This window comes from Solenopsis invicta, chromosome 14, assembly GCF_016802725.1.
Source record: "Solenopsis invicta isolate M01_SB chromosome 14, UNIL_Sinv_3.0, whole genome shotgun sequence".
NCBI lineage: Eukaryota > Metazoa > Arthropoda > Insecta > Hymenoptera > Formicidae > Solenopsis > Solenopsis invicta.
This window is the reverse complement of record NC_052677.1, coordinates 12,718,325-12,742,616: the sequence shown is the minus strand read 5'-3', so window position 1 is coordinate 12,742,616 and position 24,292 is coordinate 12,718,325. Positions and strand designations below refer to the sequence as shown.

General features: G+C 44.5%; 1 protein-coding gene across 2 annotated transcripts in view; it reads right to left on the bottom strand.

Annotated features, from left to right (window-relative positions):
* Nucleotides 1-24,292, bottom strand: part of LOC105201114 (protein spaetzle 5) — a 135,860-nt gene that overhangs the window by 28,043 nt on the left and 83,525 nt on the right. The gene's annotated exons all lie outside the window — the stretch shown is intronic.

Genomic DNA, 24,292 nt, shown 5'->3' with positions numbered 1-24,292 from the left:
CAAAAATGCTGCGCGGTGTTCCGCTTCGGCATTCGCCTTCCTTGCGAATGTTTCTGCAATTCGGCTTTGTCCATTTTTTATCTCTCGAACGTTACGAACGTCACTGTCGCGCGAAAATTCCATCCGTTGGAACAGTTCGTATCGGGTGTCAGAAGGCAGCTGATGCAAAAGTGAACGTTAGACACACACACACACAGCAAGTGGTGAATCTCAATAAGAAAGGAACAACATCTACGTTTTATTCAAGCGCGATATCCGTACGTTAAAACGAATATTTTAATAGCTCTGCACAATTTCTTAGCTGCAGAATTTCGTTCTACGCGGCCGTGGAGATATCTACGATTGGGCGGGAGGAGGACGGTTAATAAATTCTTAATACACGGCAATTCAGCTTTTTCGGGCGCGCCGATGACTCCGTCCGTTCGTTCGTTCGTTCGTTCGTCCGAGGAAAATGTTCCGGCCGAGAGAGACGCAGACACGGGACACATTCGTCCGGGGGCGAGTTGTCCCGTATGCAAATTCGTTTTATTGTCGCGGCACAGAGAGCGTAGTCGAGCAGACGTGGACCCATGTAAACGGTCATCTTCGCTACCCGCCTTAATTTCATTCATGCCCCGCTACCCTCCGGCCACCCCTCTCTCGCCGCCCCACTTTAATTACTGCCAATTGCCCTTGCCGCACGCGAATTATGTCATTTCCACATGAGCAGCACTTTAGCGAAATTTTCGCTAGGTAGTCAGAAATGAGACGACTGCAGTCTCGTTCTCTGCCCGCCCTCTCCCCGCGCGCTCTCGCGCTCCCTCGCGTCCCGGTGTAGCGTAATAAGGGAATAATTAATTAACTCCACTCCCCCGCGTTTCGTTTTTGCGCTTCGACCCTCGACGGAATAAAATTTACGTGTGTCCCGCGTATTAATTAAATGTCGTATCTTTTTCTTTTTCTCTCCCTCCCCCCCCCGCCTTTCTCATTTTTTATAGGAGCACAACGTGCAATCGTGATAGCCGATTGGAAATTATCTGAGAAGCGAGCGCGAAAAAAAACGCATTATATTGTTTACGACGAGTATACGCGCGGGATTATAAAATATTTTTGGGCGGCAACATCGTGGAAACACCGACGAAATATCCTGTAGGCGAAAGGAGGAGACCATTTGTCCTTCTAATTCAATTATTCCTTGTTACAGTCGTATCTGCAGAGAAGCATCCCTCTTCTACTCGAGTTATTAGGCGGCGGCCGGCGGTAGCACGAGTGAATTCCCAGCGAGCGGTCAGCGCGGCGACATTCCGGCGTTGCTACCAGCACGAATGAAAATTTCACAGTCTCTCGATTCCCTCCAATTCGAAGGATCGCGGCGAAGGATCCTTCGGCCACCGTCGATCCTCTCCCCCCCCCGTCTCGTCCTATCCCTTAGTTATATGGACCGTCGCATATCTACACGCTTGACGGGGGAGGGGGGAGAGGACGGACGGAAAAATAAAACCCCCTCCGTGCCGGGAGACTAAACACGGTTCTGAAAGTGAATCACGCGAATTAATCTTGCGGAAAATCAGGTCAATCGTGAGATCACGACGGATCGCTGCTCCGCGCACTTGTTGTTACATCGGTTGTTGGATCGATCGCCGAAGGAAGCTAAATGGAACTGAACGTTCCTCAATTCAGTGACCGTTTCCTGGTAGCGCGACAATTTGCACTCTGCAACTCGTTATCATATAATTAAGTCGTTTGTCTCTCTCTCACTATGCCGTAGTCTCTGCTCCACATTTTAACGTGTATGACATATTTCTTTTTTTGTATCACATTTAGTTATGCTTCAGCTGCGAAAAAGATTCTTTAATGACAACACTCGTTCGTTTTTTTTTTTCAACGTCCCGACGACATGTTTCGCTTAATTGCGCGGGTAGTTGTAGCACATCGTGTAGCACATTAGCGGATACGAAGGCACCGCGTTATCACACCTGGGCGATTTTTCTCCATTAGCGGCATTGTTTCCGCACGAGTGTGTCGCCGGTCCGACCGCGCGAGTCACGTGAAACTGATTTGTAGCTGGAGTCAGGTTTATAGAAAAAAAAAACACGGTAGCCTCCAGCCGTGGCGACGAAACAAGGCAGCCTTGGTGTTGCCAAGTTGTTAGCTGCTAAACAGAAGTTATCTGAGCAGCTGAGCAGAAATAATTGATAACACAAAATTTAAGTATATAATTGGATTACGAGAATTCTCTAGACCTGAGATTTCCAAAGTATGAGCCGATTTTCGGTGCATCCACCAGGAAAAAAGAGGAATCAAATGAACAATTTATTCTCATATACATACAAGAGTAAAAATCTTTTAAAAGAATTTAATAAACAGACATAATTTGCATGAAGAAATTCACACAAAAGAATGAATTCTTAATACACATATATTTTTATCCTTGAATGCTATTTGTTTCCATTTAACTCCTTTCTTCTCTTTTTAATTTTCATTATTTTATATCTTTTCGTTTTCATATCCAACGTTTTATATCTATCCGTCTATTACATGTGATTTTTTTCTAAAAAACAGAAAAGAAAATAATATTTTATTAAATAAATTTTTATTTCTATATTAAAATTTCAAAATACTATACCTAATCCAGCGTTTATAAAAAATATCTATTATTCTTATGTGTATATTCGCTTTCCTGTTTTCTTTTCCTTTCATTCTTCATTTTAAACTCTTTCTGCCTTTGTTTTTTTGCCTTCTTTTAAAATTTTTTCTTTTATAACCTTTTTTTATACAAATAAATTTTTAACTTTAGCAAAAAGTTAATAAATTAAAGTTCAGGTGTTTCAAAAATAACTAGTTAAAATGAAAAATTAAATTATTTCAAATTAACCAAGTTAAGTTAAAAGTTATTAACTTTATTATTTAACTTTTAATTTTTTAATTACCCAACCTTGCAAATAAGTTACGAGAATTTGTAACGCGATGCAAAATCTCCCTAAAAATCGTTGCGATAGTCTCGCGCAGCGAGAGAGACTCCGCATTATGTGTACGCCGCCGCGCCGTGCCGTCTCTGTTAAATGCCCCACTCGGGTTGTTGACCGCGCACGGCCCCGTAAGATAGACGGCACGCCGTCTGGCCCGCCTCCCCACTCTCCTCCGTCGCAAGGTCATTCACGCTACTCGAGGCGCACGTGCAGCCTGTCGATCACGTGCGCCTCGGGTAGCGTGAATGACCGAGCGACCGAAGAGAGTGGGGAGACGGGCCAGACGATGCGCGGCGTGTGGCCTATCTTACGGGACCGTGCGTTACCGCGTGTATTGATCAACGACTTTTAGGGAAATCTTCTTGCATCGCACCGTCGTTACAAACTCTCGTAAGTCATTTGCAGAGTTGGGTAATCAAAAAACTAAAAGTTAAATAAAAAATAAAATAATGAAAAATGAAAGAGGGAAAAAAGGAGTTTTTAAATATTAAAAAAGATACAGATGAAGAAAAAAGGGAAAAAGTATAAAATTAAAAAAATTCATATTTTAATAATATTAATTATTAATATAACATTTGTTATAAAAAGTGAAGATTAGAATCATAACCAGCATTGAAAGATTACAAAACATTGCATAAACTTTACATTGTAATTTTGTATGGAGGTTACAAAAGATTTCTGTAATGTTACAAGCTTGCGGTAACGTTGGAATTTCCGCAATTTCAAACCTGAAAATCTCTATGGCATTTCGGATTATTTGAAATCGTCTACTGATTTTACTGGTAAAACAAAACGCAACGCCAGTAATTTTCACTTCTGCCAACAATATTATTTTGACTAGTAATAACCAAACCCATTTTCGAATAGATCAATGATTATGAAATAAGTGAGGATAATTGGCAAGTGAAATATTACATTCACAGAGCATGCCTTCAAAATGTGATTCAAACTTTCAAAGAAAAGTAAAATGTTTAGCTCGTCCTACTTAACCTATGTCTATAATTAACAAACGGCCGACTTTAACACAGTGATAAAGAACGCTGGTTGCCTGTATACACACACAGACGGATATGCTGCGGATCTGCTACCCACAAACAACATGAGTGAAATGTGCAATGAATCTGCCGCAGCAGGTCCGCCCGCATTGAATAAAAAATAATCCTAATACAAGCATATTTAATGTTAAACGAACATAATTTCTATTTTTTAAATAAAATCAAATTTGTTTTTAATTGAGAATAACTTTTCTCTTTGTTTGAAGAATAATTTATTTTTAATCAAAGATTGTTTATTCTTGGCGCTATTCTAAGCATAAAATATTAATAGATTAAAGCATTTATCTATTTATTTAAGAATTCATTTTTTTGTGTGTTTGAGACTAATTTTTTTTCTACGTCGCGAGAAATTTTTCAACTATCATAGAAACCAAATTTCGAAATAAACTCCTAAACTATAATTATTAAACTGTACATAAAAATGTTTCACTTTGATGCAACGTCAAAAATATTAAATATTCAATAGAAATATCCAACAGAATAATATCCAATAAAAATAAAAAAACAAGCGCATTTTTCAGTCCTTTATATCTAATATTTTGAGATAGATTTATAAAATTACATTCAATAGAAAGTTAAAAAGTAAGAAAATTAAAATGACATAAAAAATCAATTTACTCCCAGGCTTTTTCCTAATTTCACTAGAGATGGGTCATGATCCACATGAATTTGAGATTATTACAAAGTAATATTGATAATTAAACGGATTAAGTTTCTTAGGTTCGGAAACGGAACACTCGTGACACGGCCGTTATCATTATCTCTGCGCGCATAGTACGATTATCAGCACTCGAACCCCGAACTAACAAATTCCGACCGTTATCTCATACTGGGTGTCCCAATCTTTTCGCGTAATCATTTTCGGAGCGGAACAGTTATTGGAAAAAATTGCACGGGTCAATTATACTGACGATCGAGTTAGTCCGGAATATTTGCGCGCAAATATCTCTTAAGCGCGGCAGCGCGATAAAGGATTTCCGAAGGTAGTTTAATTTGCATCAGGCCGGCCGGTTGTATTAAAGCGACTCGGATAAGAAAGGATTTCGGACGGGTGGGGAGGGGGGGAGGGAACGCCATTAATTCTCACGGAGAATCCGCCTCGCTCTTCTTTTCCGACGTTACGGCAGTTAGTCGTCACTTAGCTAGTTACTCGCTTACTTAGTCCACTTATTTTAATCGGGCGCTCGTCCGCGCCGCCTCAACCCGATTCTCCGCTTGTTTTTACGCCTTATCCCTTAAGGCTAATTCATTAATTAATTCCGTTAGTACCCTACCTACCGCCGCTGCCCTCCCCCTTTCCTCCCTCCCCCCTCCGCGCCCTTCATCTGTGTTCCACCGTCCCGCCCGGTTCTCTCCCCGTTGATGCAACTCCAGCGAACCTCTTGAAGCACGGGTGGGTGCTCACTAATTAAAGTAATTACTAAATAAATTGCAATTACACTAATGGATCGAGCACGACGACGGATACACTCGTCAGGAACTGTCGCCGAACTTTTCCCCGGTTATGTTGCCGATTACGAGATACCTGCCGATGTCGGTATTCCACTCAGATGTGGTCGTTCTCGTCGTTCTCGTCGTCGTCGTCGACGTCGTCGTCGTTGTGACCCTTCCAGGTCAGGTAAAATTGTAGCTTTGTCGTCGCCGGGCTAAGTCTTTGCGCGAGTCACTTGCCGTGAAGGCGAAGATCTCTTCCTGAAATAATTATGATGGCCGGAGCAGTAGGCACTCGTCGTTTATATATCACTTGGGTATCGACCTCCGTCCCTCTCCCGATATAAATCTTTCAGTTTGCGTCCAGAGATATCGGCGATAGATCGCAAAATACGTTTCCATTATTATGACGTAGAGCGTGACACGCTCTATGAAATGATAAAGGAAGTAATAAAATATTTGGAAATCGCTGCGCGGGTTTGATCGCACTCGGACACTGAGCGCGCCGGCAAACACAGATAGTGCGTCAACGTGTTAATGGGGCTATCAGTCAACATACACGTTTGAGTGACGTCTCAATCAAACACCAACGCGTATTTTGAATTCGCGTTACACCAGCCATTCCGATTTCCCGTCGAGTTCGATTTGGCGTCGGTAACGTTCTCCTCGAGGATGAGAGAGCGAGAGAGAGAGAGAGAGAGAGAGAAGCTTCTTTTCCCGTGGCCGTTCGATGAGCGTGCTCATCAACATATAACGATCCGCGGCCGCGAAAAGTAAACCCGAAGCGGGAGGGAACAAAACTTTCTTGCCCCGTCTGCATTTCCGATAAAAAGTAGAAAAACTCCCTGCATCGGATTTATGATTAGCGACGCTTTCCTTTTCTCGCGGCGGCAGAAGCGAGCTGCAGCACGTGCGCGCAGGTGCGCGAGCGCGTATGAAAGTATGTTACGTGCGATCGAACTCGACGATCGCAATTATCCAGTAGGTAACGATTCCCGGAGGGCCGCCGCTAATTAATATAACCGGCGACAATTCATTCGCGATTGACAGGAAAATGCGTCGAGCGCGCGGCATCGCGACCGGTCCGCGTGCTCGTGATGGGGTGAAAGGGGCTCGAGAGGAGGGAGGGAGGGAGAGGCGCGCGGAGGGGCGGACTGGAGGCTCGCAATTTGTCAGGTGACAGCCGAGAGACTGGAATAAATGGACAATTACACAAATACAATGTTTGACGTCATTTCAATGACGCGAGAGACACCTGTGATTGATTGTTAATTGCCTCGGTTTGTTACCCTGACCAACGACGGGATTGGTGGGGACGTGCGCGCGAGGAGGCGAAGGGGACCGGGGGTGAGGAGGGGGGATGGTCCAGAGCACGATGGATACGAATAATTTAATTGAATCGATCGACGCGCGGGAGTGTTTTCGCCGCTCCCACGCCACTTCTCTCTGTTCCTCCTTTTTATTCAAATCCCGCTCATTTGTCTCGCCGGTGCTTTCAGATCTGTTTGCGACATTATCTCGCGAGAGGGGGGAGAGGGAGGGAAAGGGAAAACGTTGACTCCTTTCTCGCTTATTGCACCGTCAAACCGAATTACTGTTTATCCGAAGAAGAGGTTACACTTGTTGTCACGCAATACGACTGGGCAAGATCTATCTCTCTGGAACTTTCAATAGAGATTGAAAATTTATTGATTCCTAGGTGAGTAGAAATGCTTAGCGTCAGTGCTTTGCATTTGTTTCTTTATTAAAGTCTACGACAAGAGGAAGACAGAGAGAGAGAGAGAGAGAGAGAGAGAGAGAGAGAGAGAGAGACGAAATACCCAGTGGACCCGGACTCGTTTCGCAATGTTGTTAAGATACCATTAGTTATAGTGAGACTGTGAGAGCACACTATGGAGTGTATCCATTGTGCAGCTTAGTTAAACAGGAAGGAAGGAAGGGTTACGGCCGTTCCCGTTTGTCTTCGAGCGCGCGGAATCTTCGCGCCAAATCCCCGAGGAGGATCCAATTAACTCTCTAAGAATTCGATTCCTCGTCCACGCTAATTCCAAGATAGTGCGCCGGCACTATCAGATTAGAAAAGACAATATTTGCCGCGGCGCTTGTAACTCTAATCGCGTATCGCCCAGCAGATGCTCCTTCAATTAATAGCGGCTACTGTTTGCTTCCTTCCAGAACCTTCCCTCGCACCTGCTGATTAAACAAACCGGCGGGTAACAGCGCTAGATACACCCGGTATCAGTCAGGAAAATGAAACAATCGTTGGTGTACTTTTCGGAAGGCTCTGACGATTTAATATTATCCAAATTACACATAGATTACCATGTAGTTTCATCCTCATGAAAAAATAATAATCTTACAATCCTCTGCGACAATTCCATAATTTTGATAATCCCCTGGCGTCTTATAAGCTCAGATGACAATGTCCCCGTGCTTGATAACGTTGTTTCGACTTACATATATTCCACCGTACCGGAGAAAGTTCGGTAAAGCCAATGTATTTTATCAAGCGGCTATCCCTTCGTCATATAAAATAGAGACGGGATAAAATTGGAAGCATAACGAAATAATATCAACGTAACCGTAAGAGAAGCGAATTGTAAATTATTTAAACCATAACAAGTTCAATATCGACAAAACGTTTCTTTCCCCGAGTGAATTTTAAATGGTTAATCTGATCGATTTATTAATCGTCACAACGTCAAACACATTTCCATGGCATGTGCCTTATTTATTATTTTCTCGCACCGAATATTTACGACTCGATTATCGACTGTTGACTTTTCTCCAGGCATTCGTGATGACGCGTCGTGCCTCGCCGCGATTCACAGTCCAATAATTATCCGTTTTCTGTTTGCATTGTTCTCGGCGTTCTCCAACCCACAATTTAAGGAAATTTCCATAATAAGCTACGGTTAAGAGTAATGTTAGCCGAGGCATAAATCCCTCGCGCCCCCTTTTCTCCACCTTTCCATTCTTCATCCACCTACAAAGGAGGCTTCTCCTCCGACCCCTCCCCCTCTCTCTTCCCTTACCGCGGGCAAAGATACGCCTCGCGATAAGAACCGCTTTTTATTTCCATACAATTATATCGACGATGTAACCCACCGGATCCGCGTCTATGCATCGCCTTAGGCCGTTCCGTCCAACGTGGTAACGTACGGAGTTGTCGGACATCGGTTTTTGCGAACATCAAATATATATGTTGCAAAATTAAAAAATAGGGGACGCCTTTTCTCTTTATAAACGCAACATATTCAAAGTTCATATACAGCTCCGTACCTACGTACCTATAATTTATTCTTCGAGTCTCTTTAATTTCCATTTCATTTCGATATCTAGGACGCTTTTAAAGAATAATCTTGTCGACTCCGAAAATCGCACGGTCAGTCTCGCAATCAAACATTCAAACGTTTGAAAAATCATAGTGCGTCGATATTGAACGAGGGCGCTAAATATTGCTTGGCGCGAATCAGGGACAATCGAGACTGCACCGCGATCGCGATCTCGTCAACTGGCAGCGGCCAGTTGGCAGGGTGATATTTCAACGGTAACGGTATTTAGCAGAACCGTCGCGACTGTCATCCGCGATGAAACGACGGAGGCAGGGAAGGCATTAAGCGTAATGAATTACCAAGCGAGCGGAGTAATGTGTCTTAATTACGGCCCGCAGCACAATAATTATGTAATTAGGCATTGTTTGCCGACCGGCCCCTAATCACAATCCCGATGTCGCAGCCTCGTCACGGCTCGAGGTGCAGCGACGTGTTATCGACCGGCAGCCTTGTCTCCGCTGTTGTTCGCCCGTACGCAGATCTCAAACATTTCATTTGAAACGGCCAAATTGGACCTTTCTTGGCTCTCTCTCTCTCTCTCTCTCTCTCTCTCTCTCTCTCTCTCTCTCTCTCTCTCTCTCTCTCTCTCTCTCTCTCTCCAGCACCGGCAGACGTGCGAGTGACAATGCTCTATTTCTACGCTGAAAGATATTTTTGGACTAGCAAATGTGACGTTCGGGAATCAAGGCGGTTTAAATAAATTCACGTTATCATATTAAATATAGTTAATTATCTGAAATTTTTGTTAGACTACCATTCCCCCCTTCTTGTCCCTTGCATCTTGCGGATTCGAGCGTGTTTCGGGATTAACCGCGAATATATAATTAGCAAAAGTCGTCCATCGCTTCGGTGGAAAATAATTCCCAGATCGCCAGAGCGCGTGGCGCTCTTACCTCCACGAATATCGGGAGAAATTCGAGTACCGGGAAAATCGAGCTCACGCTCGATATAAACGGACATGATTATTCGAAAGCTCAGGATCAAACACGGTTACGGAAACACAGCGGCGACCGACTGACGGAATAACTAATTTATCAATTCTTCGCTTCGGTTAGCTCCGATACCTGTGGCTGTATTTGCGAACGCGTGTAAACAGGACTCAAGCAGAACTCCCGAAGCATGCAGTCGCGTCGTCCTTGTGTTTGGAAAGCTGTCCTCCTTTGAAGGCTTCCCTGACGTGAATCCCGCGATCGTATATTCGTCTAGTGGAATTCCCTGTTGCGAAACAATCGCACAACTGCCGCGAAGAAGCTCTTTCTCTTCTCCTTCGAGGCATCGAACGTGGCGGGATAACAATGGGACCGATCGTTTTTGGTGTTCCCACTTGTGAGGGATGTTAAATGTTAGTTTTTGCAGCGCGTCTCGTATTGCAATAGTCACCAACGGCGCAGCGCAACAAGCCGCGTATACCGCAGTCATGGATTTAGTTTCGTGAATAATGGCCCAATTAGGAAGTAATAACACGTCTCTTGCCATTAAACGACTCCGAGAGAGTTGGGAGTTAGCGAGAGTCTCGAGTGGTATACGGGTCTCTCATTATGACGCTTCGCGGGAAGGGCTTTGGTCCGAGGTGACGCGAAAAGACATCGTGCTTCACGGTTAACGTAATAATTAGCGATTTCCAATTATTTGAGAGAAACCGAATCTTACGGAGAGTCGCGGCTAGATGCACTCCCATCTTTCAGTCTGCCTCAAGTATTTTTAAACAAATCTTGATAGAGCGACGTCCACGCACATCTGACGGAAGTCGTAAATCGATTTTAATGGCAAACTGATCCCGGCCGTCGAAGATTTATACTGTCTGGCTTTCAAACGCACGTAAAAAATGAACTCAAATACAGGTTTAATTAGTGTCGAATAAAATTGCCAGGCTGGCTGTGATTGACTGAAAGGCTCGTCGAAAAAGACATTCGGATATTTCATTATGTCAGAACCGAACCGACGTCAATTATGCAAATTATGAGCGTACGCATACACACGCGCTTTCACAGAGAATCGGTCCGACCAAGAGCGAAAAATTCATTTATGAGCTTTTTGCGAGATGAAATATTTTTTTAGTTAATCGTGTTAGCCTGTCGTTGCGGTCCGCCGTGACCCCGCGTGACCCTACCTGCCCTCCGCTCTCGCCCTCCACGGCAAATTCTCATAAATCCATCGACTTTCCGATATCATGCCCGGCTTTAGTAGTTGCACTTGTTAAAATCTTATATGGAGCCAGCCATGAAGAAACTGCTGTATGAAATTAATGATGGACAAAATGATGGATTAATAAATGTCTGATAAAGAAGTACGCCAGCCGATCAACTTCCTCCCTTCGTTCTCTCATCATATGTTCTCTTTCTTTCTTCTTTTTCCTCCCTTTTCTCCTTTCACTTTGCGCATTCTCTTAGTCGGTTTCCCCTATCTCCGCACGTACGCGTCTCCCCCCTCCCCCGCCCTTCATCTTTTTGTCTCTTTCCGTCTTTCTTTCTCTTCGTGCAACCCGCTCGAATCCGCGCAAGCGGACACTTCGGAGTTAATTGCAAATATAATTAGCAGCTCGAGTAAGCGCGACCGTTTGTATTTGAATGACTGCTCCGGCGTTCTCACGATCCCGTTTGTCTATGAAGTGAATCTCGCTGGGTTGCAACAGCGCACGCGGCAAAAGTAGCGAAACCCATTACTAATTATCCGTGGTACGGCATTTAATTAAGGTTGATAGCCGACGGCAATGATATCTAGATCTAGGCATAGGCACGCTGCCGCGCCACTGCGTGATAATTTCATTGTGCCATGAAGATTTTTGAAATCTCGAGCACTACTGACATTTAAATGCTACTAGAGTAGCAAGGTGATTAATTAAAAAAATATGGAAAAGATATCCGTTTTCGCTCGTACTGAGAGACTATAACTAGGTTCCGCCACTTTTATTTCCGCTATTTATACATGTGTATATTATATAATAGACGTATGTCATTCGCGTATTCGTGTGCGTATGTTTATCGTTTATTCACGGGAAGAACAATTTTACTGCGGCATCTAAAAATTTAGCTAGATACAGATCAGAAAATAATTTTATGTCGGACCATCAAAATTATTATGTGAGACACTCAAGGATGATGACACCGCTGCAAAAAGTTTTGACATTTCAGCAGCCAGCCCAAATGTCCAATATAAATTTTTTTTATAGTTTAACGTGTTTAAATTTTCAGATCCGTATTTCAGCGAAATTTTTCTTTCCGTGTTGTTACTCCGAGTATCCCGCCTGTTACCAAAAATTGTCTTAAAACGGCAAACTTCCGGCAGAATCCGTTCCACTCTCCTTACACTCTCTCTCTCTCTCTCTCTAAGCTTGTACAAACGTTATTGCCATCTTTCCGTAGAGGCGCGAGTCACCTCAAACGCGCGCGAAGACGTTTCCCCTTCGGGAGAGAAGCAGCGGGCGAATTCGATGTCGCGATGCATAAAAGCCGAGTCCCGCGGTCGCGGAGAGAATTTTTCGAATGCTGCGAGCGCGAATGCGAAAGCAAGCGCGCGAGAAGACAGTCCAATATTTCCCGGTGGGAATCGACAGGTGTCCCCCGGGTGGCGGTCTCCCCCTAAGTACTGCTTACTTGGGGAATTATGTCTGTCACGTCTGTCCGTTTGCCCGATTCATTTCACATCATCCGTCCCGCATTCACCTTTCGCGCTCGCACGCTGCTTTTCCTCCGATTGAAGTTGGCTTACAGCGTTCGTGCGTACCGAAACGCAAATGCTGTCTCAATAACGTTGCGAGCGCTGGCGCGCTCTCCCTTCAATTCATCGCGAGTGTGCGAGGAAGATTCCTCACAATATGTCCGGATAGAGGTAGCGTAAGCTCTTCGGGGCCGACGCGAGCTCCCCCGACGACTCTTTGTAACGTAAGAAGCAGCGGCAGCCATGGCCGCTGAAATTCAATGAATTAGCTGGGAATCGCGCTTTTGAAATATGATCGAGCCTTTCATTTCACGCGCAGAGCTTAGTAGTGACGAATAGAATGTACGAACGTTGCCCTTGTGTTTGCAGAAAGGCATATATCGTTTAAACAATTTTAATCTCAACGAGTCAACGAGCCAGGGTAAAGAAAAAAAAAGGTGTCCGCGGAAAGAAAGCGGCAATCGTATCTTTAAGATTAACGATTGACAATCTGTGCGAAAGAGAAAATTTTTACTTCCGGAGTTTACGAGATACATTTTTCGGTGTACGCGATAGGCGAGCAATGTGGCACGAGCGTGTATAGGTATCGCGTGTGTACCGAACGGAGGCGGCGGGGATCGCGGGGAAGAGGAGGTAGAGGAGGTGGAGGAGAATTGATTTTAGCGCTGGGCTTTGTGAAATGAAACCCGGCCGAGCCATCGCCATTAACAACGATAAAAATAATCCAATCCGACGTTTGTTTGATCTATCAGCGCCTATATTTCGTGCACGCTCTATTCGGCTGATTACGATCCTTCTCGATTTAGGCGGAGAGCCCGCGCGCGCCGTACCGTGCCGAGCCGAGCCGAGCCGAGCCACGCCGCGCCGCGCCGCCGCCGCGAGCCGCGGATTCCGCGTGCGAGCAATCGCAGCCCGCGCGAGATCGAATTTATCGAATCGTGCTCGTCGAACTATATTCGCGATAGTAATTTCAATTACTAGCCACTTTCCGTCACTGCGTCGGATTTTCTTTGTCGTCGGACCCAACACGATTTGGATTAAGCCAGCTCCACACACGGCGCGCATATGCGCGCGTACGTTGGCGAATGCACCGACCATCGGCCATGTGCCGGACCGGTGCTGAACACATGCGAATATATCATATGATATTGGGCAACACCATACGAATGTGCCCCACATATTGGGTTTATATACACAGCCGTAGCGAATATGCGCGCTAATGTTGAAAAAAATATGCGCCGAGATAAATGTTGCAAATACTGCCGCAATTATTTTCTATGTGCAATTTTGATCAAATAATAAAAAAAGAATTTATTACAGAGGCGGTCGTGGATATGTTATTATATTTTGTAATATCGTTCCTAAAAATCGTTTAGTACTCACTGCGTACCTTTTAAAAAGAAATTGTTAAATTATATGAATTCCTTAATAAAGTGTAATCACAGTGTAATTAGGGTAAAGTGTATCAATATAGTACATTTAGTATTCGACGGAGTTCAATGGAAATACCAACGAATTGATAGATCAACACTCATTATTTTAATTTCTTTTTTTTTCAAAATTATTCAATATTAACATTGATAATATTTGTAATCATACAGAAGTTCTACAAATATGATTAAAACATTGTTTATATCACAAGGAACTGGCTTTGTGATCTTTAGTTATCCAAGAAAAATTTGATTTTCTCATCGTAAGAAATTTGGCTTCAACTTTTTAGACAACAAACGCCTTTTTCGCATTTATTATCCATGTTCAATAGTGTTTATGCAACGTATGAGGGGAGCAGATGGATTACGCAGTTTTATTGAATAATTATCTTTTTTCCGATTATTACCTTTTTTTTTTTAATAAAACGGCTTGCCTTTGACAGACAAAATGTAAAAGAGAGTGGCGAGCGTGGCCTGCAATTTCGAATCATCGAGATAATCGCAAAGTGCGTTTTTCCCCATTTTATAGCGATATTATGTAAAACAGGGAACAGGCGAGCACGGAGAATCAGGCGGCGCGGTATTGAATTTTGTGCGTTAATTTATTTGAAAAAGTTAATGATGGCAGCCGGCCGATCATAAAAAATATTCAGCCAAAAAATGGTCGGAATACGCAAAATGAAATGAAATGAAATGAGGAAGCAGGTAACGCACAAACTCGAAGCGCTGCAAACGATATTTAATTTCTCGCTTCTGTTTGATGTAACGTTTTCGAAATAAATAATTAAGATGGGTTGTCCGGACGGCGGGAGAGTGCAGTATTCAATCATGACTAATGATCCACGTAAAATTTCGCTCAAGTAGATACAGAAATATACGTAATAATTTTTATTGGAAAATGAGTTAACGATGAAAAAGACGCGTACTCCATTTATTCAAGATTAAAAAAGAAAAATTACAAATGGTTAAAGAAATTTCTCTAGTCTTTCAGGGATCGGCGATCCTTGTTAGAATCTAAACGTGGATCGATTTCGCTAAGCGAAAGAACTGCGAGGAACGAAGAATTATCATAATTACATGATTATAATAATTGAACACACTCTTAATTTATCTATATGCTAATTACTTCACGCCAGCCCATCCATAATCCTTACGTATGAATTATTAATCGGCGCTATACGCTGCGCGGCGATTACTTATTAAAAATAAGCTCGCGGGGGCGGCGAAATTCAACGAATAATCATTCGTCGACAAAGCGAAGTCGTGGCGAAAAAATACCCGCGCTACGGCCACCCAATCGACAGAGCCAATTGCTCGGTCCTAATTGGTGAATTCAAAATCTATCGTGGCTTTATAATTTGTAAACGAGAGAGTTCCCTATCGGCTAATTTTCTCGTCATGTAAAAGCCGTCTGAATATTATGAGAAAGAAAGAGAAAGAGAGAGAGAGAAAGTGAGAATGACGGTATCTTTTTTATTGCTCTCTAATCTGGAATCAGTGTATTATTCACCGAAAGACAATGAATAGTTTGCTTTCAGCGATATACTTATAACTATTTCGTTTAGCGATGTATGCACTGTTTTTCAGTGATAATACACTGATTCGGGCAGAGTATCCCTTTCTTAATCAGAATTACTGAAAAATAGTGACTGATGACACAGTTAGTAGTACAGCACTGCAAATCAGTAAAATTCCATTGATTCAGATTTAGAGAGCGTATTTAAAAATCATAGGGGTTTCCTTTTGTAAATAGGAAATTTTGCCGTTTGATCCGTTGCGCATTTTCTGAAATATTCACGTTCTCGACGGCACCACTCCGCTTTCCTTTGAACGGACTTGTTTATGGTGATGGTGACCGGTGATGTCGTCCGTTTCCTTTCCGGAGTAGTTGGACGCCTCCTAGGGATAGAACAAATAACTTTGCTCGATAGCCAGACTTTTCGCGGAAAGGCGAGCAAACGTCGACACGAAAGGCGGCGGAAAGAGTCAGAGGAAGAGAGAGGGAGGAGGGAGGAGGAGGAGAAGCCGAATTCATTCGTAATTCATGGAGATCGGCCGACGGCCCCGTCAAAACTTCGAATATTCGTCCATCAAACGTTTTCCCCGTCAACTTTCGCGGTGTCTAACGGTTTCTACCCCCCCGTCGGTCCAGCTGACGGCTCTTCCCGGAGAAAATGATAACCTCGTTTCCGACCACTTTGCGTCGCGCCACGTACGAGTTTCACGAACTTCCCCCCTCCCCCACCGCCGTCGTGTACCTGACGTAATCGCGTTACTCTCCCTCGTTCTCTCGTTCTCGTTCTCGTTCTCCCCCCGGTTGCTGCCGTTCTTGCTTCTTTTTCGGCGACGTCGTGGTGTCGGTACAACGTCAAAACGTCCTACGTGACCACTGATACCGAGAGGGTGATGCCGCGGAGGATCCCGTTTGGCATCCTCCTCGACCGATCGAAAACGCCTCCTCGCGAGGACGAGCAGCAGCATCGTTCGTTTTCTATATCGCTTCTTGTTTCAATTATCGACAACGCGCGACAACGCTGTTGGCGCGGTGGGGCTAAATTAAACGTGTATAAATATTCCTCGTTGGTAATTAACAGACGATCATACGTCGGACGGATATATGTTTCGTGGGTTTTACAGCATGTACGTGACACGGAGGAAAAGCGGTGAAATAAAAAAAAAAAAAAAAAAAAAAATACCGTTTACGCACGAGTCCCCCTTGCGCCGTGAACCATCCCCGTGCCAACATCCTTTTATTTCCGCTTTCCCTCTTGCTATTCGAGAGCCGCCTGCTCGCAAAATATTTCTCGCGATATCAGAGTTTACCGGAAAACTATATTTATATGCAAAGAGAATGTTATCCGAGAAGATTATCGATTCCATCATGCGCAACATGTGTGTGATCAATTCATCGCTTCGGTCATTCATTAGCCCCGTCCTTATTGCCGGAACGATATAACGGTGCGATAATCTCCTCGCGATTACCGTCTTTCCTTTTCGCGTAGCGGATGGAGGAACGCGTGCAGAAGCAGCGTCCTTCGCCGACGGATGAAGCAAGTGTCAGTGGCGGCGTTGCGGGTAGGTGGATTATTCCCATAAAAATCCAGAAGGGCGAGAGGAGCAGGGCCGATGGAATGGCGAGCGAGGAGGGGAAGGAAGAGAGGAGGGGGGGAGGGAATGAAAATTACGCGATGCGCCGGAAACGACAGAAAATATAAACCAGGTGAAATTTCGCAGGCAGGGAATATACCGGTTCGGCGTCGGAGTACAAATACGAGAGACTGTTCCACCCCCTTCTATCCCTTACCCCCCTTCTTTTACCCCGCGGCCCTCTTTCTTCCTGTCAGTCGCACCGGCGCCGCCGTCGTTTTTACTGCGGCCTGAGCGCCGCGGCGTTAAATGTTCCATGCCGCCGAATATTCGCACATCGCACGCTTCCCCCGGGATATCTCCCTTTATTCCGTCGGGATAAAAGGCATAAACTCGCGATTAGGCGGGGAGAGGCGAGGGGCAGCAGCGGAGGCGGCGGCGGTGAAAAGGCGCCCGTTAAAAACAACTACTCGCGTTTCCGCGTGTTGCACACGTTCGTCGCGCACCCGTCGAAGAATTCCGAGAGAACCGTGCCGGCTGGTTCGATCCTTAAATGTCCAGGCTTTCCTTCAACTTTCGTGGATAAGCCAAGTTGCGTTCGGATCGATCGCGCTTGAATAAGTCAGGTGTCATTACACTTGGCATGGACTATTGTTTGAGCAATGAGACCCCGTCCTCTTCTTTGCGAGACAATATCGCCGCTCGCGGATCGATCCCTATCAATTTTCGGACGGCTCCCATAGCGATGGTCATTCGCGAAAGAAGAGAGTAGCGTTCCGCGTATAGCCGCGGCGACAATCAGGTCTCAACCAAGAGATCGATACATCGATCCCGCGGCGATGGATACTGCCGTGACTCGAATCGAGTCGGCGGCTCGTGAATAATTTGGCGAAAGACAAAAGTGACATCCCGATCAATTGCGCCGTGTCAACAAGGATCTTGGCAATGGAAGGCAAACAGTCAAATATTTGATAGCCGCCTGGCCGAAATTCAAAAATACTCGGCAAAAATACCGCCGCCGGGGCCCGATAGAATGGTTAATTCGTATCCTCTCGCGAATCTTCTCTGACCTTCTCTGCTCCTCCCATGTGTTTGCGCTCCTCCCGCAGTCTTACTCACCCGGAACCAATTATCGTCAGCTTTTGTCCGATGGCCGTTTTATGCCTAGCTAGTTAATCTCGTCCCGGGTTTGAAACAAATACGCGTTTGATATCGCGGAAGAGATATTCTAACGAGCAATATTAGTCGGTCAATTAATTTCGTAATACTTGTGTAAAAGAAAACGATAGAGAGAGAGAGAGAGAGAGAGAGAGAGAGAGAAGGCTTTATCCTACAACTTATATTTTTTCATTATTAGATTATTTTATACAGCGTATTTGAAAAATGTGGAAGGGATGCAAACGTGATCTCTTCGCAGACTGTAAGCAGGCGGCAAGCCATGATGGCACAGGCAGTAAAAGGGTAGGATAAGCGTTATGAATCCAACTATTTACTCGGCGAAACCGCGCGATAAAGATTCCGCGGCGCTATACCGATCGTTTCGCGAGATCGTGAAATATTCTCGAGTCCCGGGCGGAATTGTACTTTGGAAGAGCGTTTACTGCGCGTGAAACGAGGCCTCAGCGGCGGGTTCTGAATTTTACAAAATACGCTGGAGCGATATATACTCCCTCGCGATGCGAGCGCCTTCGCGCCGACGGAATATTCTTTTCTCTATGAGACATTATGGTGGCTGTCTTTATGCTACGCTACAACTGAGTTGCCGAACCATCTCGCTAAGCTGTCGCGCGGTTTTTATGTACGCGAGGACGCTTCCAGCATCCATATAAACATGGATGTACCTAGAATTTTTTCAGGTAAGAGTAGAAGGGAAGTTTCAATTTGGTTATCACGTAAATAATAATTGATTTTTGGATTATTTTAGAACTTGAAATGTATCCTCGTTCCTAACTTTAAATAAAAAAATAAAAAAAAAAATTATACTCTCTAAATCTGAATCAGTGGAGTCTTACTGATTTGCAGTGCTTATAACTGTGTCATCAGTGACTATTCATTATCTTTCAGTGACTCTGATTAAGGGGATACTCTGGCTCACCGAATCAGTGTATTGTCACTACAAAACAATGCATGTATCACTGAAATAGTTCTGATTGTAAGTATATTACTAAAAACAGATTATTCACTGCCTTTCGGTGAATAATACACCGATTTCAATTTAGAGAGTAGATTTTGTAAAAATAACTGTTATTTCTTCTTAAAGAAAATATAAGTAAAATACAGTTATTAAAGAAGAAATGTGTTCTTTAGTATTTCTATTGGTATTACAATGCTATTACAAACAAAATGATCATTTTCCTAAGAAAAAAAAAAAAGAATATAGAAAAGCGTCCTGTGGACGAGAACTATTGCTAAGTATCATTAAGAATATGATATTGAACTAAAATTAAAGAAAGAGAAAAGGAGAAACGATAACTAAAGTAAAAAAATAATAAAATTTACAAAATTAAAGAATTATGATTCTTTTTTCTCTAAACGATTTAACATACACATACATTCTTTTTCAAGATTCACAGTAATACCTTTGCAAATCGACATAAGAGCAATGTCATCCAGATAATCTTCTCTCTGTGTTGCAAAAGTAATTTTTAAAATTTCAAAAGGCACACAGGAGGAGTTTGAATTCCCTCAAACTCTCCTCCCAGAAATACCCATGCACAGTATGTTTCTTTTTTTTATCATTTACAAACTTTTTATATATAATACTAAGAGCACGATCGTTGTACAAGTGCGATCTTTATCTCGTCTTATTCCCCGCGATATTTCCAACTTCAGACATTCTACTTATTCGCTTTGTTTCGAGAAGTGCAGAACCAAAGAGATGATGTTGACGTCGTAGGCAAGAAAGGCGCGCGCGCGCGCGAGCGGGAACTGAGGGAACTGAGACGAAATCGCAAGCGAAGAAAACGTGGGCCTGTCAGATCGGGAATGCGTAGGTATTATGGGCAGGCGGACAAGAAGAAGAACAGGAAGGTCTCGGTGAACTCGGCCTAAGGCGTTTGCGGGCCTGGGCGTCCGGCGCGCTCTGTACTTACCGCGAAATGAATCAAGTCGCTGGTTCCAAGGCGGGCAGGTGCTTATTACTCACTCGTAGAGACCACGTACGCCACCCTCTCTCTCTCCCCCCCTCCCCCTCCTTTCCTTCCATATATTCTCGCGCGGAAACCTCCCTTGCCCTCCGGCTTCGGCCCGAAACTCCTCCTTTATCGTTCGCGCCTCGAATACCTCGGAAATCTCTCTCTTTCTCTCTCGCCCACCGTCTCCGCTACGTCGCCTTCCTCGTTGCAAAGCTCGCGATTATCGCGCGTGAGAATAATGCTCGTAGTCCAGCGCAAACTTCCCGCTGGAAATTCCAGATTCCGATTCCGATATTACCGCGGATATCTGCAAGTTGCGCTCGACGCCAGGATTTCCACGCGCCAGGCTCCCTCTCTCTCTCTCTCTCTCTCGATCGTAGATCGTAGACACCGTCGTTTGCCGTTCCCGATTCGTGCCAAAGAGTGAATCAAATTCAGCCAGAACGTCGAGAACTCCTCCCCCCGCCTTAAGGTCGGTCGGTCTCCGCGCGATCGCCGAAGGCTTAATCGGTGCCTTCCGAATTTCCGCGCGCACGCGACACGCTAAGCTGATCACAGGAGCTTCCCCCGTAGTCGCCGGCGTCTCCCGAACATGCCGGCGTGGGACCGTAATGGGGTAACGCGATTAGCTGCCGGTTGGCTTTTCTCTCGCAGGTGCATAATGCCGGGCGCGCGCGTGAAATTTCGCCGTTGCGGAGTTTGTCGTTCGGACCGGCGAGCCCTGCGCGCCCGGCAAGGAGCGAACAGGAGAGTCAAGGGGATGGGAAACGCGTTCCTCTAATGGCGGTCATCTCGAATACCCCGAGGCGGCTATTGTCTCGGTTTATGCCTTCCTCGCGTATATACCACCTCGTGCGCGCATTGCAACAACCTTGGACCACCGACAGTACCGAAGTACCGGCGACAGACGCATCTCCTGCCGCATCTCTACCTCCGCAACCTTCTTCCTCTTTCGATTGATGACTCTATCCGAACTATTATTGCAACTATAATTCAAAACTTGAGAGAGGGGGAGGGGGAAGGGAAAGCGCGATTCCCGCACGCCCCGCGAAAAGCTTAAACTCTTACATCCCGCATTCTACGTTCTACGTTCTGGCGAGAAACATCGCTCGTGTCAAACGAATAGTTCTTGTAAGTCAATCGTCCGGGGCCTAAATCATTCGCTCGCTGTCATTTGACCATAAATCGCAACCGCATTCCCGCAGACTGACAATCGTTCGTGGTACGAACGACCAATCGCGCGAGATGCATCTTCGCAGGGATACCGAGAGATAGCGAGAGAGAGAGAGAGAGAGAGAGAGAGAGAATCGCATATCGTCGATAATCGGTGTAGGCGTACGTTTGTGTGCGTAATAGAATAGAGGTTCGAGCTCGTGTGAGAAATTGCGCTTACGGAATAAGCGTCCTTCCTTCGCGTCCTCCCCCTCGCCAGTGCAACTCTGGCGCCCGGAGGGACGATCCCGATCTCTCTCTCCTCGAACTATCATCCATGTTTGTATCCATAACGATACTCGTGTGGGTGTATATATCCCCTATCGAGGACGTAGTCACGCGTAATAACTGCGAACGGTTTCGTTCCTGGCGTTCTCCGGGATCAGATTAGGGACTCCGACCGTATTAGATCCTCGTGAGTGCGGCGCGCCGAGATCGTATCGCGGGCGACGCTAAAGAGGAAGCGGTTTCCGCCGCGACGATCGGCCCCTCGCGATCGTCCCCATAAAGCGCACGATTAACCACGCGCGCAGATAGAACGACACGCTCTCCAACAATTTAATCATGCAATTTGCAATGTAATTCGATGGTTTGGCTCGCTAATAAACTGTTTCAGCTTGTTTCAAAAATAGACAGTGTCCAGCAACTTTGATGCCTTAATCGCGCGAGTTACGGTTGCATTTTACAAGACTCGATTGTTGAAAACTGTAATCAAGAGCGCAATCGTTATACACAAAGAGTTTGGTAATAACAGCCGAGCTTTCTGATGAAATAATTTCAATTGAATGTTTGATTAATGTAACCAAATAATATTAGTAATATTTAGTAATTATATTAATAGATAATAACCGATCGGCCATTAAATATTACTAAATATTTGGCTGTATTAACTGAATATTTAATCGAAGCTATTTCATTAAAGTAACTATCATTTAGGCTTCAGTATTGTTACCCAGGATTGGGTAAGTTAATACATTTTTTTTAACTAAATTAAATTAAAGTTAATGATCTATAAAATTAATTTACGTTAAGTCACGTTAGAAGTTAGATGAACAAAAAATCAGTTAAAAGTTACGTTAAAAGTAAATTAACTTGAATTAAATTAGAAATTAATTTCGATAAATATTATTCATATTAAGTTACAAAATTGTAATTTTTTTTTAAGTTAAATTAGCAATTATAATATGGATCGTCAAACAAGCTTAATATTTTATTTGTAAATTAAGTTCGTGTAATATAGCAAAGAAATCTTATTTCTCATATGGAAATGTATTTTTGTTTTATAATTTTCTCTTATGCATAGATAAATTTTTAACTTGGGAAGAAAGTTAATAAATTAAAGTTAATGCGTTTCAAAAATAACTAGTTAAAGTTAAAAATTAAATCATTAAAAATTAACCAAGTTAAGTTAAAAGTTATTAACTTGTAATTCTTTAACTGGTTACTACCCAACCCTGTTATTACTACACTCCTTTTAATGCATACTTATATTTAAAATCACCGTTTCGCAATTTAAATTTTTGTAAAAACAACTTCAAGGGGTTCAAAATAATTGAGTTCAATGTTTCACTGGTCATGTCTAGTACGATTACTGCAGGAGAGTGAAGCTCGTTGGGAAGCAGGATGGCTTTCGTACCATGTCTAATCTTATCTCGTTGTCCTGCTCGTTCGTCTCCCCGGTGTCGTTGAATCGCTCGTAAATCGAGCGTGTTGAGAGAGAGAGAGAGAGAGAGAGAGAGAGAAAGAAAGAGTGAGAGGGACCTCCTACGGATTGTTCGCTTCGAGAGAGAATCGATTTCGCTCCCGTGTTTGCGGGATTGCGTCCCGACTGGATCTTTCGCGGCAACCCCTTCAAAATCGCTCTTTGACCGCGCGCGCCCCTTGAAACCCTCCCCGTATCAGATCCTCTCTCGGAGAGGGAGAGAGAGAGAGCTAGACGGATCGCTTGACGGATTGCCGGCTTTCGTCCAATGGCTCTCGGACATTCCGAAAAATTAGTGCGCGGAGTCCCATCGCGATTGACCGTCGTCAAGATCGATTTGCGGCATTACGCACGGTGTTTTTAATATCCGAGGCCAGATAAATCGCCAAATGGACATCTCACGTGGACACAAGACGCATCGTAACTTCAACGTTTGCACGTGTACCTACGTCAACGCGTTAAAATATAAATTTCCGCAAGTTTATTTTTTGCGCTACTCCGGCTGGTGCGTATATCTCACGTACTTGTGTGGTACCTCAGCCAGTCCCAGTGGGAGCTCATGCTTCATGTAAGGAATCTGACGTGAGTTCCGGCTATGAAGATGTTCTTCGGCTTGCGGTATCAGCCCCCCTGTTGCTTTCACCCATACGAAGGTAAAACGACGGATCAGCCGAGCAGCGCCGCGCGCCTGCATATTTCATAACAGCTGACACAATTTCCGCGCCTTTGAATCCCTTCGGGGTCCTCTCGCCTCGCGTTTGCATTCCCTAAAAATTTCAACGACCGAATATACTCGATCGAGCAAGCGCCGCGCCGCGCCGCGCCGCCGTCCGTCCGTGTCGTAGCAGTCGGCGGCTATCAGAAGAACCCTGGCGTCGTCGAATTGCCCTCCTTACGCTGCGCGTTGATCTCGCCGAGCCGAAAAAGCGGTTCGACTCGGCGCAACGACACACAATAACAACGACAACCGAGCATTGACGACAAAAAAAAAAAAACAAAAAAAACATCGAGAGAAAATCGCCGAGTGAGTGAGAGGAAGCCGTAGCCGTAGCCGAGCGCGAATTTGACAATAAAGCTTCGTTGGAGAGAGCGGGCGAGAGAAAGCGCGAAAGAGAGAGAAAATAGCCGGAGGCGAGTTTTCACATTTAATTCGCGCTCGCTGGAGCAAAGGGGTGGGAAAGGGGCAGGGGTGGGATAGGAAGGCTCAGGGATTAACGTCGCGAAATATCACGAAAATATGTAAATATATCGAGAGACAGGCAGTCGAGCGGGCAGCGGGTGGTAGGGTTGAAGTGGGATGA